The sequence below is a fragment of the Protomyctophum parallelum genome, assembly GCF_964188405.1.
Source record: "Protomyctophum parallelum genome assembly, chromosome: 2".
NCBI classification, from domain to species: Eukaryota; Metazoa; Chordata; class Actinopteri; order Myctophiformes; family Myctophidae; genus Protomyctophum; species Protomyctophum parallelum.
Window position 1 is genome coordinate 28,641,501 of NC_139699.1, and position 9,112 is coordinate 28,650,612.

The window sequence follows — 9,112 nt, forward strand, 5'->3', positions numbered from 1 at the left end:
ATGTTGCTGCTTACGTGTCGCAAATGCCTTTCGACCCTTGTGTGCGAGCAAGTGTGTGTTTTTGTGTGGCACTGTGCCGTTGTGTGTGTGTGTGTGTGTGTGTGTGTGTGTGTGTGTGTGTGTGTGTGTGTGTGTGTGTGTGTGTGTGTGTGTGTGTGTGTGAGAGTGTTTGTGTGTGTTGTGAGAGAGAGTGAGAGAGACTTGTGGCATGAGAATGGAGAGGCTTCGTTGTTAGATGTTAGTTGCCCATTGGGTGTACCCTGCCCTGCATAAATGTTGTTCCTCGCAGTGCAGTGCAGTCCTGTTTCCCCCTCCATCCTCGTCCTGTTGCAGAGAGCTCAAACAACACCTGCTCATCCTCAACCTCCTGCTCCAGCTCCCCTTAAATATTAAAGAGCCAATATTAATAATTTATTGCCATGTAAACGTTGCTAGGAATTTGGTTTATCCATTCGTAACTCCAATTCTACAAATGGACCCATTTGTACACTCTTAGCCCCTTTCGGGACCCTTGGTTACGAAAGGGGCTAGTACACTCTCTGAGTTAACACACATGTACATAACCCACACTACAAAGTATATAGAGTCCTGTATAGTGCATGTTGCAACAAACACAAATCAAAAGATTGTACATTCCATGCTGCAACCTCCCCCGCCCATCGTCGCTGTTTACAGAAACACAAGGAGGAAATGTTTGATTCTATAAACATTTGATTCATCCTGCTCGCTCCTCCTGTTCTGGCTCAGGCCCACATCTCCGACAGCCGGCAGGCCTCCTGCACCCATATCAGAGCACGCTATGCACCTCACCGGCAGACAGAGGAGAGTGGCAGCCTACCAAGTACCAAATGACTGCTTTGAAAAGTGTTCGGGCGAGCCTTCCTGCATCCGAAGCGGTCGAGAAATGATCGAGTTATGCATGGTGTTGCAGCTTTCCATGCTCAGACACACATCTGTGCTGGGACACGTATAGGGACGCGTACACATACATAGGGACACACATGCGTAATGGAGCAGCGGCACCGCTCAAAAATATTATGAGGATCCTTATGCTCATAAGGACATATTCATTGCTGCCATAATTCCACAATGACAAAGGATCACACATGACACAAACACACGCACACGTGCTCTCTCTCTCTCACACACACACACACACACACACACACACACACACACACACACACACACACACACACACACACACACACACACACACACACACACACACACACACACACACACACACACACACACACACACACACACACACACACACACACACACACACACACACACACACAGCACATCAAAGCCAGTTACAAATAAATGTGCCAGCAGATAATTTAGCCTGGGTGTCAACAACTCATTCTCACTTGATCTCAAGCCAGTTCTCATCATCTAACTATCAATTAACATAAAGCCATAATTATAGCAAATGATCAAGTCGCTACTGTTAAGCCTCAGGTTATTTATGATGTTTTTGTTCCCTTATTTTCAGTATTTGTCTTTGATAGGCATTATGCACAATATTAGTAGAATTCAATTCAGATTATTCCAGTATTCTGATGAGATGAGCTCAATTCCAAATGATAGTGTTAAATGTTAGTGAAACAAACTGTTATTTTCTGTCGATTTTTGTAGCATATGTGTTTTCTAGTTCTATAATCTCTATGTGCTGCAGCTGAGGCATTAAATGCCAATTGTATGATTAACCACATGGAAACTAACTCGCTATTCCTGATATGTCATAACTCATAAGTGAACATTTTGATCTTGTAGATTCACTATTTTCAGGTCAGAGATTTGGTTTAAATGGCTAAACAGCTCATCATGTTGTAGAAAGGTACCCTGTTTGTGCACAGCACTTCATTCCTCAGGTGGAGGTTGACTAGTAATAATAGTCTAAACAACCATCAAAGCATTGTGCCGCTTAGTGAAAACCTTTCTCATGGATACTGGAATGAAGTTTGGCCAAATTAACTCGTTTGCTCCAGTACATTTAGGGCCAATTAAATTTGCACGCACGCACGCACGCACACGCACGCACACGCACACGCACACACACACACACACACACACACACACACACACACACACACACACACACACACACACACACACACACACACACACACACACACACACACACACACACACACACACGTACAATAACTGGACGTGGTGCGTCTGGCTTGGCCAGACACTCCAACAAACACAGTTTACAAGACAATTAGAATGTTGCACATGACAATATCACCCGTTATATCTGTTTTCAGCAGTGATGAGGGCCAAGGCAGGCAGCCAAAGAAGACAGTGTGTAAGGTGTCTGGTAGACATCCAAGGACTGTGTGTTTTCTCTGTGGGTGAGTAAATGTACAGGTATGCTATTGCATACTACATACCTACCTAGTCTATATGAGTCATATGTGCATTTCAACAATTACAATTAATGCCTAGTTCAGACTTGTAGATAACACTTTAAGTGTTTAGTCTCACAACTAAACTGGACTCAATTAGCAAATCACACCCGATTATGTTATGTCTCACATTCACTGGGTTTGGAGGAAAATAGCTTGTATGGTTAAGTTCAATCCCCTTCTCCATTGGTCAGTTGGCATCTGGCAAAATCCCAAACTTTGTATAGGTAAAAAGCCCTTCCTCTGCGACCCATGGTATCAACGGGGTGTAAAGAGTTAGGGAGATCTATACCAAGAAAACAAATTGAAATCATTTGATCATTTGAAGAATTAAGAACAGAATGTGGCCTACCACATAATCACTTCTGGCAGTACTTACAACTGAGACACCTATTGGTAAAAACCTTTGGTTCTCTCACATCAGATCTATACCAAGAAAACAAATTGAAATCATTTGATCATTTGAAGAATTAAGAACAGAATGTGGCCTACCACATAATCACTTCTGGCAGTACTTACAACTGAGACACCTATTGGTAAAAACCTTTGGTTCTCTCACATCACCCCCCCCTAAAATTGACACTGGAAATCATTTTTTTAATATTTGGATTTGGTCACGAGGCTTCTACATACTATGCCATGTTCCTAGATGCCCCTGACCAGTGTAAATTCACATCCAAGTTACCATGGGAAAGGGATTTAGGACTTACAATATCAGATGGTGATTGGGTTAGAATTCTTAGGAATGGAAGGAAAATGTAATTTGAACTACGTACAAGGTTGATTCAATTCAAAATTATAAATATAATATATTGGACACCATCAAGATTGTTTAGGGTCGGCTTGACTGATGGTCCTGAATGCTGGAGGTGTCAGGATAGATGTACGGTACACTTTTACACATGCTTTGGGGCTGTCCCAAAATTCAGGAATATTGGACTGATATACATGAAAGACTGGAGAGAATAACAGGCCTACACAATACATTCCTTTCTCACCCAGTCTGTTCATTCTGGGGGATCCTGCCACATTGAGGCATATTGCTCCTCCTTTAGCTGAATGGATACAAACGGCCATTATGTCAGATAGGAGGTCAAGGACTGGAAGGCTCCATCTGCACCTGCACCGTCCCTCTGGGATGCCTTGATGGGACTATTGGCCGCTTACGAGCAACTGTCATACAGGCTGCTTAATAGGACGGACGACTATGACTTAAAATGGGGCTTTTACCATATGCACGTATCAGGACTCTTTCTACTTTCTGGCTCTGAGTGAGCTATGAACGGGTTGCAACTTTAGAAAATACACTGAAGGAATATGTCTGGAATTGGGGTGGACTGCGGGATATTTTTGTGCAACTCTGTTATATTGTTTTGTTATGCATTTCTTTGGTTGTGTTTTGTCTATGTCAATGTCTTATATATACAAAAGAAAATTAATAAAGTACAAATGCACAATCTATGTAAAGCGCCTTGGATAAAGGCGCTATAAAAATGCACCATTTACCATTTACAAATCATAAAAAAGATTATTACTGAATTAGCTGGGGAGCCACAGGCCCAAAAGCTCAACGGTTAAGGATTAACCTGTGATGTCATGCCGTACTTTTTATTCGTGTTTTCTCTATTCACTTGGTTAAGGTCCACAGAATGAGAGGCCTGCTCTGCCGAAAACAGTTTTGTATACGACACCATAGACAACCAATATAAGGCAAAGTCAAACTAGGGGGTTGTCATGATTCCGAATCCATTCCAAGCATTTGTTTTGCACGAAAAACACTCCTTGGCTTAAAAACGTCCATAGCCGTCATCACAAATGTGATGAGGTCAGCACATTTGGACACATTTTGGCAAGTGGCTATGGCTGTTTTTCGTGCAAAACTAATGCTTGGAATGGATTCAGAATCATGAAAACCCCCTAGTTTGACATGTCACAATTGTCACATGCTACTTAAAGGAGCATTCAGTGATTTGGGTGATTTGGAAAACCACCCAGTCCGGTCCGGTAACAAAATGTGCACATGCACACACTCTCCAGGGGGGGCGACGTGCAACAGGCCAACAGCATGTGCACCAAGGCCCGCCCCCACTCGATCATGATTGGAGGAAGGCCCCTCTCATCCTGCACACGTCCTCCCCTCTCATCCAAAACTGAAAATAGGGTTTTTTGACACCAGGGGCTCACTGGGGACAGGGAGGAACTCCTTATATGGTCAGCACACTCTATAGTAGGGAGGATTATCCCAAAAAAAAAAGAAAGTGAAATCACTGAATATACCTTTAAAGCATGATGACATTTGGGAAATGTTGCCTTATATTGGATGGTGGTGTGGTATACAAAAATGCCCATAACCTTTTTCGCAATGTTTTTGGCAGAGCAGGCCTCTCATTCTGTGGACCTGTGTGACCAAGTGAATAGAGAAAACAACTAAACAACAACTAAAAAGTCCTGTCCAATGTTGGGCATGTGGCTCCCCGGCTAAATAGGTTAATGATAGGAGTGACAGACAGTGATACAAACACAACCGCGTGTCTCTGGCAATGCCAATTTGGTTAGCAGAGATGTGAGAGATAGCAGGCAGTCAGTGCTTTGTGTGAGATAACATCTGCCTCGGATTTGAATGGAACAGCAGTGTGTGCAGTTATCTTGATTGTTTGGAAACACTCACGGGATGTGAGGATTGTTAAGTTATCTGTTGGTTTTATTGAATGATAACATATTAATTTTATCCAGATATTCATCTAACCAGATCACATTGGTATTGTGCAGTGCAGTTCAAGAGAGACATGTACAAAGTGTTGGCAGTGCACCAAGAACAACAAGCAAATTAAAGTGATTAAAAACAAACAATGCAGAATTGTCTGGTAAAATAAGGAATCAGTAATTTATCAATGCGGGCATTCTAGGATCATACTATAGTATACGATCATGTGACATTAATACATAAATATCATTATCGTAATTTTGCGACCATCTGGCACATCTTTTCAAATGGTGGTTTGTGGCCAAATACATTTCAATGTGGCAGTCATGTAACCTGACTCTGCCAGATGGGGGCTGTATTGGGTAACCATGTTCCCCAACACAGCAACCATCTGGGATCTCTCAGGGAGTTGAGCTAACACCGAACCGCTCCATGGTTCGAACCAATCAGCGTGAGCTAAGGGCGGGATATGTGCGAAACCGGATGTTTGCACGCCCACACGGTGATAGACAGACGGTCCCATCCAATCATCTACCAAGTATCTTGAAAAAAAAGGAACAGCCCCGTCATCGAATTTGCTTCCGAGATCCCAGATCCCAATAAGCTGTGAAACAAATTTGTGTAGCAAGCTTCTTGAATCTGGCAGCGTCAGGTTAGCAGTCATGCCCCTTAACATGAAAATGTTTGATGACAAACTGCTTTAGGCTTCCCAGCCCCAAATATATTGTATTACATCAACATCTATTATTGTCTCCACCAGGCCGAAGGCATGGGGAGAGAGTATGTTTTGCACTCCGTCCGTCCGTCCGTCCGTCCGTCCGTCCGTCTGTCTGTGAACAGCTAATCTCCTGCACCGTTAACCCGGTCGATGCCAAATTTTGCACACACACTCCCTGGATGCCAACGATGCCCCACATTTCCAGAACAGCCATGTTATAGCGGCACCAGGAGGCAGACTTTTGAAATATTATATAAATACTTTTGATATTACTCCTCCAGATTCTGTCCAAAGATCCCGCAAATCGTTACACACTATCTCTATAGTCATGTGTTGAAGATGGATCTGTCCGATATTTCATATTCCATCCTGATTGGCTAACATTGGCTTTCAAAGTTTGCAGGATTGGCCCTTTTGAAACAAAAAGCTTCAAATCATAAACGCAGCATGCAATTTACGTGAAATCTTTCCCAGACTTTCCTACTAGGCTGAGGAATATATCCCACCCTTTTCACATTGGCCTGTTTTAGCACCACCAACAGGTGGATCTTTGCAAAACACATTTTTTAAGCAAAATGCCTCAAATCATCCAATTGCCATCAATGGTGTAAGAACAAATGGCACCCTTTTCACATTGGCCTGTTATAGCGCCACCAGGAGGCCACAACCTGACCTGGCCTGGTGGAGACCTGTGCCCCGAGCGGCACTTTTTCTAGTTATTACTACATCCTTACTGCTTTATCCTGTATTATTACTACAATAATATATTATTACTATATCATCATGTAAATGTACTGCTGTATCATGTATTATTACTACAACAATATATAATTACTGCACCATCTTATAGTTTTACTACATCATCATGCAACACCACTACAACAATGAAGGTTTCCTATTCCTTCCTGTGCAATTGTCTTGTGAATCAGCAATAACAACAACTATAGCTGTAGGCTACTTTTCTTAACAAGGTTAAAAGGGTGCTGTGATATCACATTACTGTGCAATTGAGTGGAGTTGTTGAGTGCACGTCTTACTTTACTATGAGGCCCTATACACACTGTGTGACATGTACTTTACAAGTAGCACAAAAACAGCCTCCTAGACACTCCCACACACACATGAATGAAAGGTTTTTGTGAATGACAACAGTTGCTAGACAAAGACATCTCTCTCTCTCTCTCTCACTCTCTCTCATTCCCTCTAAAGACCCGGTTCAGCGAGGTGAAGCTGGGTGAAGAAGATGAGCTATCTGTGGCAGCAGCAGTCAGGTTAAAGTCATGTAGTGAGAAGGGACATGAAGGTGCAGATGGGAGTTGTGGTAAATCACACATTTCATTGTGTTTGATGGTATTGCCATATTGTTTGTCTATATATTATTGTGCGCCGTGAGCTTGTTGTTCGGCTATTTTCAGCAAAAGCTTTCCCTGCAATAACAGAAAATAGTAAAAACACTATTGTACAGCCCCGAGGGACTCCTCTCAATGGGTTTAAGTGGTTATAGGTAATAAATAGGGTCCGTGTTTTGCTGTATCACATTATCAATGTTTCTTGTGTCCAAAGCAAATGTAAATAAAAAACAAACAAAACAAAGGATAACATGGATGTTGAATCTCAGGGTGCTTAGTTTAGGTTCAGGTGAGTCATCAAAACAGAGATACGATTGAAGAACACAGAGAGACAAATGATCTGTACTGTATGTGCAGATGAAAATGAAAATCCTGGGAGACTAACCGCCATCTCTTCATATTGAAAATCTGTGAAGCCTCGGTTTGAGAGATGTGAGAGGTTGTGGCCAGTACAGTATGACAGAAAGACCGGATGCTCCACAGACCGAATCAAAATAAATGTCTATCTATTAAAAAAAGAAATAATTTGACCTTAAAACACCTGTCTTTCTCATGTACTGTATACGATCACGCATCACACACGCATGTATGTATGCATGTACACACGTTTGCACAACATTACCTGCTTTAGCTTGCCTCCAGTACACAAACCAGCTGTCATGAACAAGAATCCTAGAGAATCCTGGAGCAGCTTCTCACGCCAACCAGAGTTCCTGTCTATCACACACATAAACCTCAAAGGGCTGGAGAGCGCACGCAACAGAGGGAGAGACACATAGAATGCAGAGAGGAGGGGTGGGCTGAGAGAAAGAGTGATAGGGAAAGCGATGGGTTTACAGAGAATCAAAGAGAAGAAAAATAAGAAACTGTGTGTCTACATCCATGTGTTGTGTACAGTGTGTGTTATATTGTATTATAGTGTGTGTGTGTGTGTGTGTGTGTGTGTGTGTGTATATGTGTGTGTGCGTGTGCATCTGCGACTCATTTGTGGGCATGCACCGGTGCACATAGTCCTATATATTATGCGTTTGACATTACCTCACAATCTTGTACTCTGCTGCAGTGTGTGGAGTTGGTCTCGCTGAAATGTCTGTGAGGAGATGAGGACACACAAGAAAACATCATGATGTTGACTGAGTGTGCATCACGACTTCACGAGGCATGATCTCTGAAGCACTCGTCGCATGATAGTGGGGGCTTTTCATCGAGTCAGTGTCACACAAAATGAAACTTTTCAGTCTTTGTAGTATTTGAAATGAAAAGTGGTCATGATCTATATTCTATAGGCATTGCCGCATTACTAAAGTACACACAGACTCTCGCACACGCACACACTCTCTCTCGCACGCACGCACACACACAATTCAATTCAATTCAAAGGGCTTTATTGGCATGAGAAAACATACGTTTACATTGCCAAAGCAGAAAGAACAATACAGCAATACAATCAAAACGAAAATTATGTACATTTGAAGGTCAGAATCTTCAATAGATCAAATTCTATGTACCAAGGTCACTCGATGCAGGTATAGTGCAGGAATATACACAATGATTAGTCTTTAGGGTGGTTGTGTTCCATTTGATATCCTTCTCCTATCACAGCAACTCACAAATCTTGCTGCTGTGTTTGCACATTGTTGTACTTCGCCCAGCAGATATGGGAGTTTTTTGTCATTGGTCATGTTTTCAAAATCTCTGTGTGTGGTTGTAATCTGTGGGAAGTATGTGTCTCTGATGTATTGGTACAATGGACAGATGGTTAGGAAGTGTAGCTCGGTTTCCACTTCATTTTGTGTGCAGTGGGTGCATAGTCTGTCTTCTCTCTCGGGATACAGGTCTGCCTATGACGGCCTTTCTCGATTGCGAGACTGTGCTCACTGAGTCTGTACCTAGTTAAGATTTTTCTTTGTTTTGGGTCGGT